The sequence below is a fragment of the Oxyura jamaicensis genome, chromosome 1 (genome assembly GCF_011077185.1).
Source record: "Oxyura jamaicensis isolate SHBP4307 breed ruddy duck chromosome 1, BPBGC_Ojam_1.0, whole genome shotgun sequence".
NCBI lineage: Eukaryota > Metazoa > Chordata > Aves > Anseriformes > Anatidae > Oxyura > Oxyura jamaicensis.
This window is the reverse complement of record NC_048893.1, coordinates 159,571,896-159,595,072: the sequence shown is the minus strand read 5'-3', so window position 1 is coordinate 159,595,072 and position 23,177 is coordinate 159,571,896. Positions and strand designations below refer to the sequence as shown.

General features: G+C 36.3%; 1 long non-coding RNA gene across 8 annotated transcripts in view; it reads left to right on the top strand.

Annotated features, from left to right (window-relative positions):
* Positions 1-23,177, top strand: part of LOC118163342 — a 198,272-nt gene that overhangs the window by 16,006 nt on the left and 159,089 nt on the right. For 4 of the 8 annotated variants that reach the window (XR_004749010.1, XR_004749002.1, XR_004748998.1 and 1 more), the window contains exon 2: positions 5,707-5,809. The exons of 3 other annotated variants lie outside the window; for them this stretch is intronic. This is a non-coding gene — a long non-coding RNA (uncharacterized LOC118163342). Of the gene's footprint in view, positions 1-2,003; positions 2,109-5,706; positions 5,810-23,177 lie in introns of all 8 variants that reach the window. One more of the 8 variants, XR_004749001.1, reaches the window with a different exon arrangement.

The following is a 23,177-nucleotide window of genomic DNA, read 5'->3' as shown; positions in this document are numbered from 1 at the left end:
CTTTCTTTCTTTCTTTCTTTCTTTCTTTCTTTCTTTCTTTCTTTCTTCCTCTCTCTCTCTCTTTCTTCCTTTTTTCATTTGTGTCCTTCTCTCTTCTTACTATTCTTAAAGGAAATACATTATTTCCAATGGCACACTCTCCCATAAAATACTAGGCTTGCATTTTGTTCCTATTGACTTCCTTACAAGATTAGAGTTAAGGACACGTCTTGCTTATTTCACTGTGAAGTTTTGAAGAAGTTATTCAGCTGTGGGGCTGTTCAGTTCTCCTGATCTTCAAAATGAAGGCAATAACATCAGAAAACATAAGACATATCAAAATAATAAAAAGACATGAAACTCAAACCCCAGAACATCATTGACAGGTCAAATATCATTACAGCTGATATGGTTTAACATGTTACCATTGGTCTGATGTTTAATAGGCTGGCATTATAGACCAATTATTTCAAAGCAGCCTGATTGTGATATACATGCAAAGCCCTGTCCAGATCTACTTTTGTAAGTTATTAGTCAGGACTAGTGAGCCATTTCATTGCAGAATTATAAAGAGCATTTCTGATCATGATTTCATTTATAGTTGATGAAGAAGGATAATCACAAGCTTAATTTTAGAACCTACAATAAGCAGTCTCATTGCAGACATTTTCCTTTCCACTGGTGTAATATTGCTCATTAGAGCTGGGCTGCTGAATTGGGTAGGTCTTTTTACAGTCATGAGTGTTCTGGTCATGGGTAGTGACTGATTTTAAGCAGCTGATCATAAAGAGAGTGGAAAGCAAAGCAAAGTGAAGTAGTTGTATACTGATTTGAAATGTCCATAAAGCATTGCATTAAAAAACAGGGTGAGGTGACTGGATCTAAATATGTGGGTCTGAAATTGTTTGTCTTATCTCTAGATTGTGGTTTGGATGTTTACATAATGAAATCTATGGCTGACCTAAAAAATCTTTAAAGGTATTATTGTACCTATTGAACTCTTTGTTCAGAGCATTGAAACCTAATTTAGAAAAGTGTGTTTCTATCCTAGTTGAAGTTAATTAATCTGTATCATAGTCTGATATGTTCCTATCTAGATAACAGTGAACATAGGAATGCAGTTCTTTAAAATAAACTTTCTAACTGTATTGTCCTTATTGTTCTCAAATGCCCCTGGGAGTACCAGTCAGCTGACAGTTCTGTCCCCAGAGCTGTAGTATTTCTTCCATCCCACTGTCTTTCCTTTCAGAGTTGCTTCTGACATTATGTCACTTTATTGGACTTGGCTGCAGTCAAAGCAGAGTAGGTTGGGGAAAAACAGTTGCCAGTGAGAAGAAACAACTTTTTCAGAGAAAAATTAACCTCAGACTGATCTGTCTGTAGGTGCCTTTGGAAGTGGATGCATCTTTCCCTGATGAATATAAAGTACAGTACACAACTAGTTCAGACTGAAGTGTTTAACATGTAGACATGTAAACCCACCTGAAAAGTTCATCAGAAGTAGTTCTGCTCCAAGTAGCTAAATCTGCGTGTATATATATATATTATTATATATTTATATTTATATATTTAGTGGCATACTTTTCCTCCCATAGTATCTATACATGCTGTCTTTTAGACTACAGCAGCTCTAGGGACAAAATACCTAAATGGCACTACATTTATGCTAGTAAATTCCATGGGCCAGGGACAATTCTCTGGCTCTTAGGACAAGTGGCATGGCACAATTAATTCACCTCAAACAGAGTTGCCTGATCCACAGCAGATAAAGAGAGTAGTATTTGGCCATTGCCATTCCCTGAATTGTGCCCAGGCAACACACTGGTGGGCCCAGGCCATGGCCATGACTCAAAATGCAACAACAGATGTACACTATGGACAATCATGGACCGGTGCTTGAGTCCATGACCCAGACACTCGTAATTGTATATAGGCTATGATGTTTTTCCAATAACTTGAAATTTCCTGAAATTTTGAAGGTCAACATTTCACATGAGATGGGTCATTTCTTTCCTATTCTCCAGTTGCTAATAGCGGAGTTGAAGGTCCCCAGGTGCTGATGCTCTAAAGAAGTTTGATTTCTTAGCTGAGAACAGGAATGATTGCCTTTCCCTAAGTTTCATCTTTAGGTAAGTCACCACCTTCAGAAGCTCTCTGTGGTTCTTTAAATCCTCATTTTTAGGGTAGTTGGTATGGCCCTTTCTGAAAGGAAGAAAATGCTTTGATTGTCAGTCAACTGAAAGGTCTTAATTCACTTTCTTCTTTTTAGTATCATAGTGCCTTGGCTCTTGAGCCTGTGTGAAATAGCCCATCTGTACATCTGTACTGGTGTTCACTGAATAACTATGCACTGATATCCCTCTTTTATCTTTCCTTCAATTTCATGTGTCTTTCTGTTCATGCAAATACTGCTTTTCTGTAACCAGAACTCTTGTTTTGCTCAGCTCATTTCCAGTTTCTAATTTCTGTCCTTTTCTTCACTTGTCAACATCTCATGGGTACTATTTTCACCCTGCCCTAAGTATCTCCCTACTGATTCTCCATCTGATATAACATAGCGTTGCTTCTTCTGATTTTCTTCTTCTGATGCAGCAAGATTTTTCTTTGGCTGATTTTATTCTAGGGTTATGGAGTAGAAGGTTCTTTACAGCTACCTCTATTCTCATCCTAAATTTACAGGGCTTTTGATGCTATTGAATATTGAATATTTTCTAAAGTCCACATTGGAAGTGTTGAAAAAAAGGTTAAAATATTTTAATAAACCTGGGAAAAGTACAGAGAAAAGCTACGCTAAAATGCTATTCATATATCATAAAACATTCTTCAACAGAAAGTAGATATAAATGGAGATAGATACATAAAATTGATTGTCAGTTTTATGCTTAAATATTCTGTGATTGAACCTCTTGCTTTATCCCAGTTTAAAAGTATGCTGTAGGTTTTATTAGAGAGTGTAGAAAAGACTGCAGATTGTTTTTTGAAAACCATGTTTTATTAGACTAAATGATTTATCCCTAAGTGAATAGGATTATGTTCTTCCATGGGAAGAAAATCAAATTATTTTACTTTATACTGGTGATGCAGGTGGTGACTTCATTTACCAGTATTTATGTAAATAATAGTTTTACACATTTAAGCCAGCACTTTCTATCTTTGATGAAACCATATTTAAATATGTTTCTCTTCATTTTCAGTTAGGCACAGTTTTCTGAAAAAACTGTCAGTTTCTGTGGTCTGTATGACTGATTAAAGGACCTTCCTAAATATAATTTAAAGCATTAATGATAAATGAGTACTATTTCTATCTGGTCTTTCACAAGTTTGAGTTATTTCAAGCAATTAAGGTACCTAAAACTCTACCTGGCTTCTCCTAGGACCAAGTTATTTAGAGAAGAAGCTCTAAATCAAGTGAGTTTTGGAATAGTTCTTATATTGCACATACCCTAATGGTCTTTCTTAAGCTTTTCTTTCTAATTTGTCTCTAAAAGACAGAATCTGTCTCAGAACATTTCAATATGAATACACAGCTACCAAAAAACATCTGTGCTTTATCAAGAGCAATGTCTCACGTTGTTTTTAAAGTTTTGGGGTCTTTATTCTGGCCTTAATGACAGTCTCACCTATATTAGCAGGCACTATGAATTGGATTTGGGATTGCAATGCACCCTTGTACAAAGTTTTGTTGGACTGTGAAATGAGAATAGAGAGAAACATAAGCACACCTCATTTTCTGCAAAGACAAGATTTAAGGAAATTGTTTGTCTCCCTCCTTCTGTGGCAAGAATCTTTACCTTTGCCTACTGTTTACCGAAGCCATCTTCTGAGCCAGTAACAATTTGAGTAACATCTACTTTTTAATTAAATGTTGTAGCATTTAGGAAGATGCATGCTAATCTGGGCCTCAGATCTGCAGCCCTCAGCTTTACAAGATGCTGCTCCAGCAGAGGCTGTAAAGCCCTTGATAAGAGGGGCAGGGAGCAAGGTGCAAGTCCCACAGCGATAACCTCCTGACTCCGACATTATAGGTCTTTCTGCCGGAATTGAGTTCTACATCTTCCTCGATTGGTTATTGTCACAAATGAGTAATGGATGCACCCTGCCCACGTCCCCAGGTACACCAGCCAGTCCATCAGGCCATCGGGAAGCACAGCTGCCGGCCGCGGGGGCAGGCAGATAACAGGCAGAGCCCCAGAGAGCTGTTAAAGGCGCTGGCACCACCGGTGCATCAGCCGAGCACCTGCAGCTCTTCTGAATAACTACCTGCCCGCCGATGCTCCTTGTACCGCTTGGAGTGGGCATTAATCAAGCTGCTCCCTGGGCTAGCGTCGAAGACCAGATAAAGCCGCGCAAACAAATGCCAGGGAGGCAGCTGGAAAATGCACAGCATTCTGGCTGTGCTCGGGTTGTTTTGTTCTGCTTTATTTTTTTATTTATTTTTATTTTCAGGGTGAAGATACTTTAAATTCCCTGTTCACACTGGAGAATTACTGCTACAAATATATATACATACACACATGTATATATATGTATATAATATATAATAAAGCCTTGCAAAATTGTTTAGTTACCAGCTGAGCAGCAAAATGCACTTGCCAGTTTTTTGTTGTCAGTGATGAAAACAAAAAACTGGTATTTTAGAAAACTCACCAAGGAATTGGTTCATGCTGACTGAGAACAGAACAAATTGTTAAGTGAGATTGTGTTTTAATTTACTGTGTGTTCTTTTGAAAGGGGTGTGAGTTGCATCACTGTCACTATTGTAAAGGTTTGACTGGAGGTTTTCTAAAGCATATGTAGCATAAGTGAGTTTACATCAAACATCTCCAATAAATTTGAAGGTTGGCTCAATTTCCAAATGTATCTACCTCAGACAAATGGTCCACATGTCTCACCTGAGGTGAACATTTGCAGTTTTACATTGCCTAATGTAACAATATCATTAACTACATTTTAGGAAATTCTGTTTTGTTATCATGTATTTTCACGTTAATTCTTGGCATAATAATGATTTGTAATGTAAAGCTAGAGAAATATCTTCCCAAAATGTATTGTTAACTAAAATTCACATTGATACCAGATTTTCTGAAGAATGTGACTTCTGAGTAATCAACTCAATACGTCAGTTATTTTTCCAAAAGTGATCAGAAGTTAGTGTGTCAGAGAAGAGCAGTAGGAGCAGTTGTGCTCCTTTAATATCTAGTCCTTTAATAATTCATCATAACTATAACTTTGTCTTTAGTTGTAACTCTATCCCTAATACTATAGTTCTGTAGGATTTCAGGTGTCCCAGCTGGGGCAACTGAACTTCATGGAACTTCATAAACCTTCATAGAAGGCATAGAGACCATAGAAGGCATAGAGTCCAAGACTGAACTTCATAGAAGGTATTATGCAGCACTTTGTTACGTGGAAGAATGCAGCTACATTATAGAGCAGGAAACACAACTAGTATTCTTCTGGATGAAAATTGCAAAGGGCAATCTGCTCTAGGGAACCTGTTTTGGCAGGGGGGTTGGACCTAATGATCTATTGAGGTCCCTTCCAACCCCTACAATTCTGTGATTCTGTGATTCTGTGAACTGATAGCAGGCAGACCAAAAAGTTTTGCCTCCACAGAGCTCCCTGAGCCTCTCAGAAAAGCTTTTCCATTTTGGCTGTTTTCTCAGCCGAGCAATATTAGCAAATATGGAGAATTTTGCTCACTTTTGTTTTCATACTTTTACCTAGTGATGCCAAGATTGTATGAATAGAAGAGGGAGTACTTGGATTATGAGTGAAGAAGAGAGAGGAGTCCACGGAGCCATGTGAGGTTTTGGAAGGGGAGCTGGGGGTAAGTAGGCAGAAGCTAGAAAGGCAGAAACATGAAGGATGAACATAAAGAAAGTGAAACTGTTGCAACATACCTTAGGAATAGCGTATAAGCTCCCATTAATTGGAGGTTTCACTTAGAAGTTCCAAATACAAATCTGACTTTATTCACTATGATGATATATATCATATATATATAAAGGTGCTGCTAATAGCATAGGAGCACTTTTTTCACCTTTCAGTTTTCCCCTTGTTAAGTATTTCAGTGCAACAAGTTGCGTGCATGTTCTGGTGAGCAACCTGAAACAGGGAATTGACGGTTACCTTCAGAAATGCATATCTTTCCATCAATTCACCTAGAGTGACCATGTTGTTATTCAAGGTGCCTTGGATAGGTACCTAATGAAAAGGCCCGAAATGGAGAAAAACTGTTCTGAGATGTGTTCAGCATCTCTATGACAGAAGCAGAGAGAGAACCCAGCTTTCTTGTGCACTGCTCAGGGTGTGAACCATGAGACTGTGAAACCCCTCGTGTGGACACTTAATCTATTTCCTACATATGTCTCTTCTCTATTAAGCAAGAGACATGGAGCTCTGCACATAGCACCTTTCTTAATCGCACATTCAATTTTTGAGCACCTGCTGTCTTTGGGCTTTGAAAACTCTGGTTATTGGACCAGGCTACCTAAAACAGCCTCACATTTTGTATATCAAATTTAGCTTAACTACAACTTTAGGCTATTTATTATTACCCGATTGCTGCTGCTCCTCTTCATCCTGGACCTTGTCCCCATTAAGTAAGATACTGTAGAAAATCAGATCAACTTTGTTCAGTATGTAGGCTTGGGGTTTGATCCTGCTCCCAATGGAGTCAACAGGAATATCAATTTAAAGCTAATAGTCTGATATTCCAAGTACAACACAGGAATTGTGATTGTAAAATGGGGTAATGATTTATAAGGACACCAAGTATTCTGAAAGAGTAGCATGTACATTTAAGAGAGAATGTCCTACAAGCAATAAAAATAAGTAAAGTGGAGAATGAATCACATCAAGCCCAACTTTCTTTTCCAGGAGCTATATGATCATACCGAGATTAATCCAAATCTATATGAGCTTCTTTCCCTTAATTTGGTTATTTTTTAATTAAGTCTGTGCTAAGAAAAAGAAAAATCCTCTAAAATTAATCTAGTGAACTAAGTCTTGGAAAAGAAACCCCAGAAGAATAAATAAATAAATAAATAAAGGTCATGTGAAACTTCTCATCAGTTCCCAATAGTGAAAGTGGACCACTTACTGGACCCGAGCGATGATTTGTGGTTAAGGCTTATAAGCCACTTAGGTTTTCTGAAAAATGTTACCCTGGGAATAGAAGGGAAAATAAATACAAGGGGAAATTTCAGAACGTGCCCTGTTTGGCAAGAATTTTTTTTGAGCATGCTGCCTTCCTCATCAGAAAAGTATCAACATCTGAAACATTGTTTTCCACAGAAGGCTTTATAGGGTATTCTTAATACTAAATGCTTTTTCAGAGCATATGTAATTGTTGTTCTGTGTATTGTCTCTGCAAAGTGTGTTTGTTTTAATGTTTGACATATGCGAAATTCAGCTTTGCTGGTTATATTACAATCTTAAAATAATAATAATGTTTACCCCTGCAATGAATTCACTTTTTAGAGTTTGCCATTGCCTGGGTATTAACCTCTCTTGGCTGTGCTTGAAGTGCTCCCGCACAGAAACAAAGTTCTTGTTAGAATTTAAGATGCAAGGATCCATTTCTGCCTAACAATCTCCTACTCCTGCATTCCCTGAAGTGTATCCCATCTGCTTTTGGGAGCTCTCATTGCAATATGCAGTGATTGCAGGATAAGCACACCATTTTCCTGTCAATACTTTCCTATTAGCCTCCTGGATCCATACATCATCGTCTTGCTGGCCTGCAGTTTGCTTATCTTTGTCTCTGAGGCTGCCTTTGATTTATCTAACACCCAGGTTAATGAGGCATGGAGCCCAGGGTGGCTCCAAGGATAATGCACTCCTGTATAAAAATGCTTAAGGAAGGATCAAGTGATAATCCATTCTAGACTAAAAGGCCTAGCTCTTCAACAAATGTTGTATTTCTTAATCGCTAAGCTAAGACTATAATAGCTCCCTGTTAAGCTACTGCCATCAGTAAAACTATACACGCTAACTATATGAAATTTACAAAAGAAGTGAAAATTAGATTTTAATTTGTGTTCCAAAAAAGGCAAAAAAAAAGTTCATTTCTTAGGAACAGTTATCACCATTATTTGACAGTGTTCTTATGCAAAAATAAGTTAGCTTTAATATTTAATTTACAGTAATAGTTTTATATTCCCTCACTGGGACCTATGTTTTTCTAAAGACAAAAATAACAGAAGCTAGAATGTTACTGTGGCAAGGATAAATCAAACTAGCTATTTCAATAATGGAGGTAATTACAAAGTGTATATATCTGAGATGTACTGAGTGGTTAGGGGTTGTTTAATTAACATAAAAATTTCAATATCATCAGCAAGTGTGTTGGTATCACAAAAGCACTGTTAAAAATGCATCTTAAAATAGTTATGCCTTTCTCTGTTCCTAACTAGTACATAAGGCCAATATACTTTTGCTTCCCATTTCTGCTAATTACCATGTTACACTGAAACATTTTAATGAAAGCAAGGTGATGCTACAAGTAAGCTTTCAAAGACATATTTATTTGTTTATTTTTAAAGCTCTGCACTGCATATTATTCTGATGTCTCTTTTGTTTTGTTTTGTTTCTTGTTTTGTTTTGGCTTGTTCTGCTTGGTTGATCTTCATATTATGAATCTGCTACAGGCTCCTGAAATAGGTGTAATGTATAACCATTTAGAAAATGACATAGCACCAAATAATGGTATCATTCCTATGGGATACCATGCTCATATTTTGGAGTAAAAGCCACACACAAGCAAGGCTTTTGCCAGTTGGCCCACCACAGCCCCAAAGGACTTGACCCAGGTAATAAGTCCTTTACTGGTCACTAACCTACATTATTGAGATTTAGTTTGGATTTTAATGACATGACATTGTTAGGGGTTGTTATTGAGATGTAAATGGTCTTCCGTTGGGTTATTTAAGACGCATGAAGGACCTAATTTAGAATGAAAATTAGTTATTGATTATTCCAGCAATTAACAAAATAAATTTTAGCTCCTATATTAACATTTTCAGAAGTCTTTAATTATTTTTTTTTTTTTGTTCAGACTGAACTGAGCAGCTAAATTGTTTCCTTAGAAATCTTGAAGATATTTTGGAAAAAAAAAAGCAAAAAACACAAAGTAAACCAATATCGCTGCATTCTTTATCACAGTCTGTTTTAAAAGTCATTTTTCCTATTATATTTACTCTAAACTGAAAGGGTATATGATGCAGCTGTCTGTACAGTTACACACTCTGCCTCACAGTTTCTTTAGTACTAAAGATGAATTCAGAGCACATAAAAAAGTGAAATCTTCATCCTGTTTATTTCTTTAACTTTTTTGAAATTTTTGTCACTAGATTAACATAATTTCTCATTGACGGAGTTCATTTTCTCTATTTGCATTACGTTCCTTAGTACTTCAGATCATGTTAGCTTACAAACACCCAGAGACAGGAGGCAGTCTTTTCAGATGCCTGTCGTTTTTTAATCGATGCCTCTTAATAGCACTGGTTGCACAAATTTTAACATAATACATTTCCTATACTGGAGAATAATTAATTTATCCCTGGATATTTTACCTGGAACATGTGCTTATTGCATTTTTCACATGAAATGCTGCTGAGAAATCTTTAGAGGCTGTAACATATACCTAAGAGATGCTACATACTTGATTTGGCAGCAGAAATCAGAAAACACTGTACAAATATATTTTGTATCTAACTCAGCTTAGTCCACTCTTTTTCTCTGTCTTGTCCAGCTAATTATGTCCAGTTTTAGACACTAAGCTCATGTTTTCTAGTTATAATTCCACTGTTTGGGCCTAAGTGACACTAATGTATAAAATGCTTAGTTACAGAAATTTGTGCAGGCATCTTGACTGCACTTTTCTGCTGGAAACTCATTACTTAATGTGTTGTCCGTCAATGGTACTGAATTCACTGAAACTAAAACTGTGGTCACGTGCCATCTTTTGTGATCCTGTATCATGTTAGTATATCCTACAGTTCAGATAATATTACCTGGAAAATTAGCTGTCTACCCACTGCAGTTTGAATATGGCTTTCAGGAGACTTTTTCACACAGATATACTTCAGTTTAAAAGTCTCTTTCTAAAAAAATAGCAGCTAAGAGCAGAGTGTCGGCATTTTCTACCATTACCTTTCCTTGAACAATTCTCTCTGTCTTATCACATGTTTTTCTTCTGCTCTCTCAGTCCTGCTGTTCAGATGCAGGCAAAGTACCCACAGATTTCAATGAGTTTTATATGTGTTCTTATGAATTCCTGTCAGCTGTTCAATGTCTGAATCATCAGGAGGGATACTTAACTTCTCTTTCAAGACATGACAGACTGCGTTGCCTCTCACCTTAAAGAGGATTTCATGATTGCGTGTTTACAGCTGCTTCCACATCAGTCTCTCCATCCATTAAGTGTATGATATCATCACAGTTGATTTTTTTTTGTTTGGTTGGTTTTTTGTTTGCTGATCTATCTGGCAGGAGATAAGTGGCAACTCCTGGTGTGTCGCTTCATTTCTTTTCTAATTGTAGGGGTTAAATGTTAGCTCCCATTGTTAGTATTTTGAAACATAGAGAACATCTAATCGTGTCAATATATGTTTAGATATAAAAATCATCAAAATAAAATATTAACGCTTTGCCCTTCTAATCCGTCTTGAAGAACACTTGTTTTTTTAGATCAGAAAAGCAAGAGATGTCTACCAAAACATCCTCATAATTGCAACAAATATTTACTTCTAAGTGAAGAATGAGGTACATAAATATAACTATTACTCCTATGAATATGTAGGCAGTGAAAACAAATATCTTAAGTTTTCTTTATATATCACCCAGTAACTATTGATTTCTTCAGATGTTCTCCCTCACACAGAGCTCTTCCAGTGTATCTTCCAAACAGTATCAGAGTTGTTGTTTGATTCAGATTCAAACCAGCTATATAACTATCTGTGATTTTTATTTTATTTTTTATTTTTTTATTTTTTTAAGACTACATGAGTTAGGAGTAATCAGCTGTATGCTAAGTGCAGAAAGACATGCAGCTTAAGATGTGAAAGATCCCCTAGAAGTGCCTATTTTTCTTCATTAATACATAAGAGAGTAAGGCAACTCAACTCTTAACTAAGATACCTGTAGGTCCTAATAGAATATCCTGAGTTGGAAGGGATGCAGAAGGATCATCAAGTCCAACTCCTGCCTCCACACGGGACCACACAAAAGTCAAATCAGATGTCTGAGAGCATTCTTCATGAACTCTAGCCAGCTTGGTGCTGTGACCACTTCCCTTGGGAGCCTATATAATAAGGGTGATATTTCTGGGCTTTTCAGACAAGGGACAGAGAGGGCTGGAGAAGTTTTCAAGATCTTCCCAGCAAACCCATTCATACTGTACTTGCAGAGGTCCAAGCTCAAATGCCTGTACAAAGGACAAACATGGCACTGTCCTTTAGAAATTAAAACAACTCCCAAACAAAATGAAGTAGCTTAAAAGAAAAAAAAAGTTTCAAACATATTTCATAATGCATCCAGTAAGACAGTGTCAATTTAAATTCACTGGCCCTGTATCTCAAGTATCCCTCTAACTGCAGGCCAAATTTCAGAAGTGTGTATCCTTCAAGGGTGTTTTTCCAATGGAAGTTGGCTTCTGTTTTAGGACTTCTATTTTTCTAGACAGCTTTTCTGAAGAGGTTAGCACTTTGCATTTCCATAGACAGCACTGGCATTTCAACTCCACCAGACTGACTTTCTTTTCAGGTATGCTATACCATCACCAGCAGCGCATTTAGCCAGTCACCCAAAGCACACTCCAGCTTGTGTTTTAACCTCTGATCTCAAGTAAAGATTATTCCGCTCAGACGCTCCCATAATGGGGATGTATATAATGTGCCTCATGTATATAGAAAAAGTGAGGCTGGAGGCAGGAATGTGTGAGTAAATGCAGTTTTGTGGCAGTGGATGTAGAGCATTATGGGACGGAGTTTACAGGTGAAAAAGTATTATGAGATATAGGTATGTTTCCAGCTCCCTGTTGAGATATCATCTCATGCAGTGGAAGGGGGACATTCTCTCTCTCTCTTTCTTGAAATAACAACTGCTAAACAAAACAATTGCACCTACAAATATCACCTGCTACAACAATTTTAAGAGAGATTCGTGTATCTTGCATTAATAATAAATGTGAAGCAAAGCCTGATATTTTATTTTATAAAAATAAAACACATCAGTGTATACTCAAGAAACATTTATAATAAATGTCAGTTTTAGAAAGAAAAATCTTTTTTTTTTTTTTTTTTTTTTTTTTGTTATAAAATTTTTTTTTTTTTAAAAAAAAAAAAAAAAAAAAAAAAAATTAATTTTTTTAAAAAAAAAAAAATTTTTTTTTTTTTTTTTTTTTTTTAGCATTGAAGGATTGTTTTGCTTTAATAACAAACAACAACAAAAAAATGAACTACTTTGAATCCATGGTTTCTCTTTATGGGCATTTTAACTTAAGCTCTAGCAATTCTACAGAATTTACTCCATGCTTTATTGTTAACTAAGATGACCGATGCGATTTGAGTAAGTGGCTGGCATGACCAATGACTTCCTGGCTAAGCTGAAAGGTGGCTGCGTAGATGTGAGTGGCTAAGGTGACTCAGGTGCCTTTTTCTCTCAGTGCCACAAGGAGATCTTGGATGCAGAAATGATTGCTTCTTGTGGGCAGTCTCTTAGATGGCTACACAGGAAGGTAATTTATACATATATTATTACATATGTAAATATAAATATATATATTATATATATATATTTCTCATCTTTCCTGCTCCTTACTCGGCAAGATGAGCTGTTGACATTTCTGACGTTGTTCTGTTCTGTGGTGCTTTGTGTGTAACAGAAACACAAAACCTGATTGGGTTGACTTTTTTTTTTTTTTTTTTTTCATTATAACTGTGCAGATTTATATAAAATATTATCAGTGAGTAATTACACATTTATATATGTATTCCACTGTGTGTGAGCAAATGGGATTCTTCATGCAAAACTGTGAACTGCAATGCACAATCTAGTGTTTAATTAGAATTTGGTCTAAGCTAAATACAGTGTGAATAATAGACTTAAATCCATGCGAGAAGAGGGATATCTAGTGGTAAGCTAACTTCTTGTTGCTTTTATTGTTCTATCTATAAAGTAGTTTCAAAGCAAGGATATCCCTTGGAAAAAGAGAAATTAATTTAAGAAGTCCAAATCTTTAGTAGGCCATTTGGATAAGAAATTTCTCAGTTTCTCTAAGCAGCTCAACTCCTGCTTTTAGGGAAAAGTGCTGAAGTCCACTCAGCCAACTGTCATGATTTACCTTGTAATATTGTATTCCAGCAAATCACTGGCTGAGCAAGTTCCCAGGCAGACACAGTTAAATGCAAAATGTCAACCACAGAGAAAAAAAGGGTGAATTTGCTTTTCCATCACTAGCAAGCAATGCCCATGTGATCATGAAAGAGGAAGAGGGGAGCAACCATACACCTAAACTTTACTCAGGTGTATACCTGTCTGACAATGCAGCTAGCAGTATCCTGGTGAGAAAAGTGTTAAGGAGATACTTTTGCTAATGAGAATAAAGACATTTGACAGCATGCTAACATCTACAGCAAAAGTCTTCCATGGGAAATGTTAGTCTAACTGCTGGGATTTAGATGAACTCACAAACTTTGCAGTAGAATGACAATTTCTGAAGTCAGAGGGTGTTTTTCATAAGCTTGTCTTCCTTGGAAGATGTTCTAACTTTCTGATATATGACTGTTCTTTTATCAGTGTTTCTGGTTTCCACCTGTCTGGTTTAGCTCTTCTTCTACCATTGTTATCTGAACCTGAAGGACAGAAGGATAGGGGTAGCAAAGTCCCGAATTTGCCACCAATTAAACATAAAGATACATATAATCTAAATTATTGAAAAATATGCTTCTAGCCAAAAAGATAAGGTCAAACAGTCTGTGAAATCGTGAAGTCTTAATTCTTTCTCAAAAACAACCAGCATGCAAGTCATCAACAGATTACTCTGAGTTAAGACTTACAATTTGTCATCAACATTGTTTTGTCTGAGCTAGGTGAGGAGGTAGAGAATAGTGGAAAGAGAAGGAATGGGACACTTTTCTCCTTTACTCTCAGTCAGTTGAAACTGACTTATAAACACAACAGCCAAACTGAAAGAGCTACAAGTATCTTTCATGGTAATGCGGACATCCGTGTTTCACAAAAGAAAGATTTTTGAAATGTTTTCCTTTTTTCTTTTTCTAGCTGAAATAAAAATGAACGTGGGCATTTTTGTTAAAGGAGAGTTACATGCAAGAACTTCAGGTATTTGGTCATAAAAGAGATTTTGTGTTTTTATTTTGTTTTCTCTTTCTTCGGCTTCTTCATTGGCAAAATCAAAAGCCAGAGAGTGATGAAAATGCAAGGATAAGGAGAGAGTAAGAGCAAAATCATGAAATCTTCTGCGGTTTCTTTGTTCATTAAAAATGTTCTCTCCGTTTTCAGCTGAAAGCAATTTCATTGAATTTTTTATTTACTAGCAGAAAGTTCTGTATATACATGGTAAAACCCCTTCCCAAAGATCTTGTATCTGAAATAAGAAATGATAGACAAAACACTCAGGATTTTTTTTTCTCTTCTGGTATACTCCTTTTGCCCTAGAGTGCTAATGATCCTGCTGTTGTCTATAAATAAGGGTTTTCCTGAGCCCACAAAAGCTTGCTGATGTGGCTTGTTACTTCTCTGATTCAGAATCTTTCTCTTAAGTTACTCTCAAGTGCTTTTTGCCTTCAGCTCCTCAATCATATGGATTTGTATTAGTGCAGTTTTTGAGAACCAGAGGACAAAGCCTACAACGTGTAGTCAGAACATGGGGTTCAACTGTGCCACTGAGTGATGCTGGGCAGCTCTGTTAGCCCTGTGGCTGCCAGGTGAAAATACCACGGTAGAAAACACTGATTTTGACAGATACAACAGAATATTATGATGCAAAATGCAAAACATTTCCCTGATTCTGATTCTAAACCACTAAATCTGATTTCTTCTTCACTGGTGTCAGAATAAAAATATAAAACTTCTATTTATTTATTTATTTATTTATTTATTTATTTATTCCCAGTTTTACAATGCCTGGCTTCTCTTAAACGAAGTTTGGATAAGGAATTTAATAAGCAGCAATGAAATGCTGTGCCACAAAACTTTTGTTTTATTTCCCTTTTTCCATAGTTACATTGTAGAACATCTGTAAAGGGGCATGCTCATCCTTTTTTCCTTCTGGTCCTTTTCTCTATTTTCTTTAGAAAAATTTAGAACAAGTATAATTTTTTTTTTAAAGATAATATTATTCTGTTTCTAGACATTAAAAACAACAAAAAGTGGACCGATCTAATTGATTTTTTTGACTTTTCTGTATGTTTTCTTTTAAGTAGATGCACACAGCAAAAATTGTATTCACAGAGCTGTTTTTTCTAGGAGCTATGTGGACCCAAGACATTAAGATCCACAGTAGACATAAGTTGAAATAACAAAATCTGTGTCTGGATTAAATGGGCTGCCTCCTGGCAAAGTTTGTAGTCAGAACAAGTTAGGAGCTGGAGCCATTATGCAGAAATACAAGTGTGAAGCAAACAATACAATGGATGTTATCTGTGGCACCATATTACCTTAATATTCCCAGTGGTTAAGATATCCATCTGATTAGTCTGAAGATGTCACATTATCTAGTAATGCCAAATATACATTAAAATGTGGAAAGCTACAGACATGATTGAACTGTGATAACATATGGTTTGTACAGTCATTGGCCTCTTAAGAACTTAACTTCCAGCTGGGCTCTGTGTAACATAAGAAACAGGGATATCACATTTCCCCCATTTCTGCTTCTGGCAGGTGTGTGCTAGACACTGACTGCTAAATACTGTGTAATTAGTATGCCTTGGAGCCGTCGCTGTCATCTTACATCTGTAACTGGAGTGAGGGCACTGTTAGCATGACTGTGTTCATTTCTTTAGCGTCCCAAGCCTATAGACCTATACAAGGCAGCCTGAAGGATCAGTGTTTGATGCATGAACCATAGGCAGACCTTAGAAATGAATCTAATTATACCAGTATCTGACTGCACTACTGTAGCAAGATGTATTATTCATAGACAAAAATGAACTGCTATTCAAGGATAGAAAAACCTTATACATTCTGCCAGTTATAAAGTTCAGTGTCTAATTGATGATTAGTTTGAGACAATCAATAGCTGTATTTTAGATTTTCTAAACTATCCCTGCACTATGTGAACTATTACTGCATTGTAAGAAATAGTGATAGAGAAGGGAAAAAAAGCAAGTTTAATGTTAGAGTATAAAGTTAAACATTTTTTTTTTGGAAATGAGTGGTTGTACTTTAACCTTTGAATTCTTCACAAGATCCCAGGATTTTTTAGGAGTAGTGTGGGGGTGTTGTCATATTGCTTTCATTTGTTTAAAAAAATCATAATTCTCCCTTGTTGAGGGTATATGATTTAAATTCACCATAATTCCTTTTTGACAAATAGGTAGGCTTTATTTTCTATTGGTTTAATCGACAGTACCTATTTTGAAACCATCTGTACTAATCAGAAGCCATATGCCACGAATAGAGAATTTAAGCAGCAGCCAGTCCACCTGCAAAGGCCAGAGGACAATTCCCCACCCACTTCTGAAGGTATGCAATGAACAGAGAAAGGAGCTCTGATCAAGAGAGGAGGTAGATCCCATTGGAGGATTATGATCTCTACAGAGTAGTTGTTTTTAAAACAGAGGATTCTGTTTAAAACAGCTTTGGAGGCACTTAATGGAGGACGATTGTCTCAGAAGTAAATGGGTCCTGTTTAGTGCTTCAAATGTACCTTACACTTTACTCTGAAATCAATCAGCAGAACCTAATGGCTCATATTGTATGACTTGACACAATACACACATCTTAACAGTTAGATAACTACTTTTTTTCACTTCACAAATGTTTTACATCCAGAAGAATCAGCATCTTGCTTCTTCTCCTACTCACCACAGAATTTCCTCTTGGTATCCTTCTGACCCACCGTACAGCTGAGATTTTGTCTAGCTGAAGAATGCAGTCCTGAATTCATTTACCAAAGCTAATTAAAATGTTATCTGTAGCTGTTATCCTAGAGTTAATCCAACTGATTAATAAAATAAACACTTTGGGGGAGATGTTGTCTTCCTATTTTTTTCCTAAATGTTTTGGTGTTTTAATAAAGCAGCTTTATTAATTTAAGTTCTTAAATATATACTAAATTAAAAAAAAAAAAAAGAAAGGAAAGGAAAGGAAAAGAAAGGAAAGGAAAGGAAAAGAAAAGAAAGGAAATGAAAGGAAAAGAAAAAAGAAAAGAGAAAAAAAGAAAAGAAAAAAGAAAAGAAAAGAAAAGAAAAGGAAGAAAAGAAAGAAGAGAAAGAAAAGAAAAAAAAGAAAAAAGAAAAGAAAAGATAGTTTCTTAGAAAATCTGAAGGACTCTTCTAATTGTTGTTAAACAGTAATTGCATTATTTAGACTTGAAAATACCTCAATTAAGCACCTAACTTAGATGGATAGGATTCTTTTTTTGAAGCAGGATCTATCCTTCAGGTAGGATCAATTCCTCGAGGAGGATCAGTTTACTTGAGACCTCACATGTGATCACTGGAATGCTATACATACATGCAATACACTGGAATGCTTTAGTTAGTTAGATCAAATCCTGCTTTTACTCCTGAACTTACCTACTTCTATTTATGAGAAATTGTTATGCTTTTGTCTACATATAAAGAACCTGTTATCAGAAATCTCTCTGTGCTTGCACTTTCACGTCAAACCACTTCTTAAGCTTCACCTTGATTAACAAAATAGATAGAATATTTTTCGTCTCTAAGGTAGGTTTTCCAGACCCTGACTGCCTGTGTCTGAGATGATATGAGTGGTTCAGAATCAGGAGCTGGAAATTCTCACCATCTCTCAAGGGGTCGCCTTTATCAAAAAGATATCTTTAATGTTTCTTAAATGTCTCAGAACTCAGACTTCTTCAACTTGCATAAGAGGAACTGGCATATATGCCTGTATATTTAAAGAATGCCTTGCATTAAATAGTCAATATTCATGTAAATGTCTGAGACAATGGCTGCCTGCAACCTGACTGTTCTTAGGCAGATAAAATTGAGATGGATGACAGACTTTTTTTGAAGTTGCAAAAGAAACATCTAGTAAACACAATAAATAAGAAAACAGTTCAAAGGAAACTCTGAATCTGGTGTGTAATATCCTTCAAATCACACTGATCATGGCAAATGGGATCAGGAAGGATAAAAGCTAACAGTGTGTTAGCCACCACAACTTTTATAGTACAGCTGCTTGAAGATATTTTCCAGAGAGGAAAGGCAGCATCTCTGCTTCAGTCTGGATTGAATTTCCTGTGCAAAGCTATGACTTCACACAAGTGCCTGGGAGAAGTGGAAGAGTCAGAGGAAGAACCTGACTTAACACACTTCTGCATTGCCCTCTCAGGAACCTTAGCTGTCTTCACTGGCTATAGAAATAAGATATGGAGATGGGACTGCTCTGAATAATCACCTAGAAGGAGTATTTCTCTTATTCATTATTGGATAGGCTGGTGATTTACCACCAGCATATGTAAAAGATATTGCAGAGTTGCACTGCCTGAGGCTACGCTGTAAAAGGCATTGCATACAGTAAGCTGAATCCCTCTCAGATTTCCTATCTGTGTGAGTGAGGTGCTTCCCAGCTGAGATTCATCCCATCCAGGAATTTGCAGCTAAGTTCACCTCTAGCCATCTCCATGTAGTGTGTGGCAGGAGGCAGGCATCACTGGAGGTGATGCAGAACACCACTCTGTCCTTAAAGTAGGTCAGGAGAGCAGGAAGACTTCATTGCTCCCAGTCCCTGCACCTTGGCTAACTTAGGGTCCTGCTCTGAACCACCTTATACTGGAGATGAGTTTGGTGCAGGTGCATCAAAGCAGATGATACAATGCAGAAGAGCAAATACTGGAATGCTATAAGGCAGTAAGAACAAATTGTCAGAGCTACATTTTCATTCAGATATTGACATTTTCAGTGTTTGTGAACCACCAGGGTGTCTGATCCCCAAATCAATCATATTACTAAGCTAGGAAGAAAACTCCTCTAGTGCATGGGATACATAAATCCTTAAAGAAAACTATCTTATGTAGGAAGAAAAGGTTTATTGATAATATCACAGTTCAGCTTTTTCTTTATTGATAATAAGGCACTATCCTCCCCAGGTGACATTTTCATCTGGGAGATAAATGATGATATAATATTTGGCCAAGTTCATATTAGTTATTCTTTCATTTATTCTTTCTCTTGCTTCTTGCTATTACTTTCTTCTTTCCTTGCTTGTAGCTCCTGCTTTTAAACTGTCTTTAATTCCTGACACTCCATGCTCATGGGAGTCCCTGCACTTTGAGAATACTTGACATTCAGGAAAATACACTTTGTATGTTAAAAATCAATGGTGACACAATATTTACAGCCCAAAGGCCAAACATTTGTGTTTCTTTATAGAGAGTAAGTGCTTGGAGACCAGCTTTGTGCTGCTAAGCTGTAGACATCAAAGAATAATAATACTGCTGTTTTAAACTCAGTGGCTTGAGTGGGTTCCAGAGTGGTTAAGTAAGGGACTAACTGATTTTATGGATACGGTTAATACAGAGATAGTTATAAACATTTTTTTGCCCACTGGACTATGAACCAACTGTCTTTGTCTAAGACAAGATCAGCTCTTCTGTGCTAAAATGTCCATATGTCTAAAATTACAGAATAATACTTTTTTATTCTAACAAAGAGATGGATTCTTTTAAAAATCTATTTTTGTTAAAATCGCAATTAATTCATTGAAAAAAAAAAAAAAAAAAAAAAGACAGACCCTAATGTGATATTGCTTTATCTCCTTTTCTCTATTTATATAATAAATATACACTATTTCTGAAGGCTTGATTTTTAACCAAGAACTGAAATAAAAGCTACTTTAAATATTAAGCCTCTCTAGTACAAGAGATAGTTTGTCATTCTAGCACTGTTTATAGAGATTTGTTTTATATTCCAGGCAAGATTTATAATGTTTTCAGTTGGAATATTTTACTCTAATAGGCTTAATTTTGGTGGGTAAGACAAAAACACTGCAAGGCATTTATTACATCATTAGAAACTGTACGATGTATCTAGGGAATGCAGTGTCATTTGGTTTGTACGTTTGACCCCTGCTTGTTATTAGGTGCACTTTACTAAATCAGCAGATAGAGATAGGTCACTAACGACTATTACCAAGCTAATAATAATTATAAAGGAAAAAAAAAATGTTATTGATGTTTCAGACATCATTTCATATATGCTGTTCCTGAGACACTGATTTGTGATTTGCATTATTAGGAGTGAACTTTCTTTGACCTGTCATTTAACATAAGTTAGACTGCTTGGCCTGATAGTTACATACCACCTTTTTAATAATGAAATTATTGCATTTAACTCTTTTATTGGATTTTGGAGTGATTCTGATTTCACTCTACTTCTAGACTAAATTAAAAAGAGGAGATAAATTAGAAAAAAATGAGAAAAAACTCAATAGATAATGGAGAGGGGACAGCATACAGAATTTAAAGTATATTTTAAGCCATTGATAAGTTATATTATGTATGAGCAATACATGTCAGATTATATTTATTACAGTCTCTCTATCATTCTGAACTTTAAACACGTGTAAATAACACATACAAGGAAGTGCAATGACTTCAGCAGGGCTTGTACTTTAAGTTAATTTTTCTTCTGTCAGTGCTGAATGGTGCAACTAGTGGCTACTTTGCTGGTTGCAACAGTCACAATAATGTTGAATAGCCCAAAGTGTTTGGAAAGAAATAGATTGAATAGGTTTGTACTTACAAAGTTGTTCTTTTGAACCTTGTGGTATTATTCAGTCAATAAAGCATGTCCTCCTTAAAATATCTGCAAAATGTAAGTTGTTCCTAATTTTGCTCCATCTGAAAATATCTAAACTCTGAGTCAAGGGACTATACATCAGGTCTGTGATATGAGGCACAAATTAAGCAGAAGATTTCCATTTGCCAGATTCAACCATGTGCCACAGCAACTCAGAATAAAGAAGCTCACAGGGACAAACATCATATCATTTATCTCCAGCATGTGGTGAAATCTCACAAGATTGAGGCAATCTTTCCAAAGTGACTGAGCTATTTTGACAGTCCGTAAATGACTGCTGGGACCACTCAACATCAGGGACCTGTGTGTGGTCTCTGAACCTGAGAGGGAGGAACAAATCACCCTTCTCTCAATTATGTACAAAATACAACACAGCTAATGTGCTTATCTTAATTATCTTGTTCCACACTCTGCAACTCTTGATCCAGACCCAACTGTTAGGATGACCATGGTGATGGTAGTGGGAGCTCTGTGTTGGTGCTGACCAGGGCTCCACATGCCCAGCCATGTGCTGATGTGGGACTGGGGTAAGAGACCTGTGCTTGGCCTAATCATAGGCCAATAATTTCCAATCATAGAATCATAGACTGGTTTGGGTTGGAAGGGATGTGCCCGACTGACTAGGAGCCCAAGGAGTAAGACGTACTTGGAGCTAGTCAGTAACTCACCCTTCTTAAGCCACTTCCAGTTGTGGTCCAAAAAAAAAAAAAAAAAATTCCTTTATTAATAATCCCTATGAGGCACTAAAGCAAGTGGTGAATTTTTGGGAGTGGGAGGTATCATCTAAAGGATGTAAAATCATAGTGATATGGAAAAGAAGCATATGTTTATATTCTCTAACATAATGACTAGGAAGCACCAAGTCTAGTAAGTAGTAGATTACTAGAAACAGATGAAACAGGTGCTTTTTGGCTATGAAACATGTCAGGGAATGTTTTATGTGCTAAAAATGTCATTGCTTAATAAATGAATGGACAAAAGAATGGGAGAAAAGTCTACACACGCCCACCAGATAGACCTCAGTTCACAAAATTACTGGTGTCTGAGAGTGTTCTGGAGAAGTTTTATCAGCTGGGTCCTGTTGTATTATAGTTACACTCTTCTTAGGCAGTCACTACTGGCTATTTTTGGAGGCAAGATATTGGACTAATTGGGACTTTGATCCAGGTGATACAGCAGTTCTCATGTTCTTATAATGATCTGCATCATAAAATAAAACCTTAAAGAGCTGATTTTTTTTTTTTTTCTTATAACTTGCCATTTTTTGCTAATTGATTCTTTCTCTCTCTCTCAATTTATTGTGAGTGCCTCTGTGCCTTTCATTCTGGTGTGATGCTACTTGGAAGTACGTACTTTGAAAATATCATGCTGGCTTCTCAGTTTATCTTCTCTAGGAAAAAAAAAAAAGGCAAACAAGTAGGTTTTCTTCCCACATGTTTATAGCTGTGAGAGTCCAACTACAATGAATGATATTTCAGACAGCAGCAGTGTTTCTATTGCCATACCAGGAAAAAAAGTTGTATTCTCAGCATGTACGTGAATATGTGGTAAAATCCTAGGGAGACGAAGACAAATCTCAGCAGAATTGAAGTAACAACTATATTCCTGTTTAATACTTTACACAGTAACACACTTTCAATCCAAAGATGACTGCAGATTTTACAACATTTTAACAGATGTGTGATGAGAAGATGGAGGAATGCAGTCCCAGTCTAAAGATAAGGGATCTCTGCAAAGCTGTGACTTGCCGTGCTGGATATAAAACATAATGCAGTTAAAAAAGACATAATGCACAACACCAGTTGATGTTGACTAGGGAGGGGGGGAGAAATGCCAGCATTCTCTGAAAGTTGACTCAATTTACACAGCAAAATTCCACAGATAGCTATATATATATATTTTATTTTTTTTTTTGCTTGTTTTATATCATCATCCTAGATTTGATATTGCTGTCTGTGACAGTTTACATCATTATAGTGTACCTTAAGGTTCACATCAGAAGGAGCAAGTAAAAATGAAGGTTGCTACTTGCATTCCCCATACACAGCAGATTTTGCTTCATTCTTCTGTGTGAAAAAATACACCTCTCTGGCAAGATAAGAGGGAACAGGAAGCATGAATTAGTTTACTTAAAGATCTTTTTTTTTTTTTTTTTTTTTTTTTTTTTTTTTTTTTTTTTTTTTT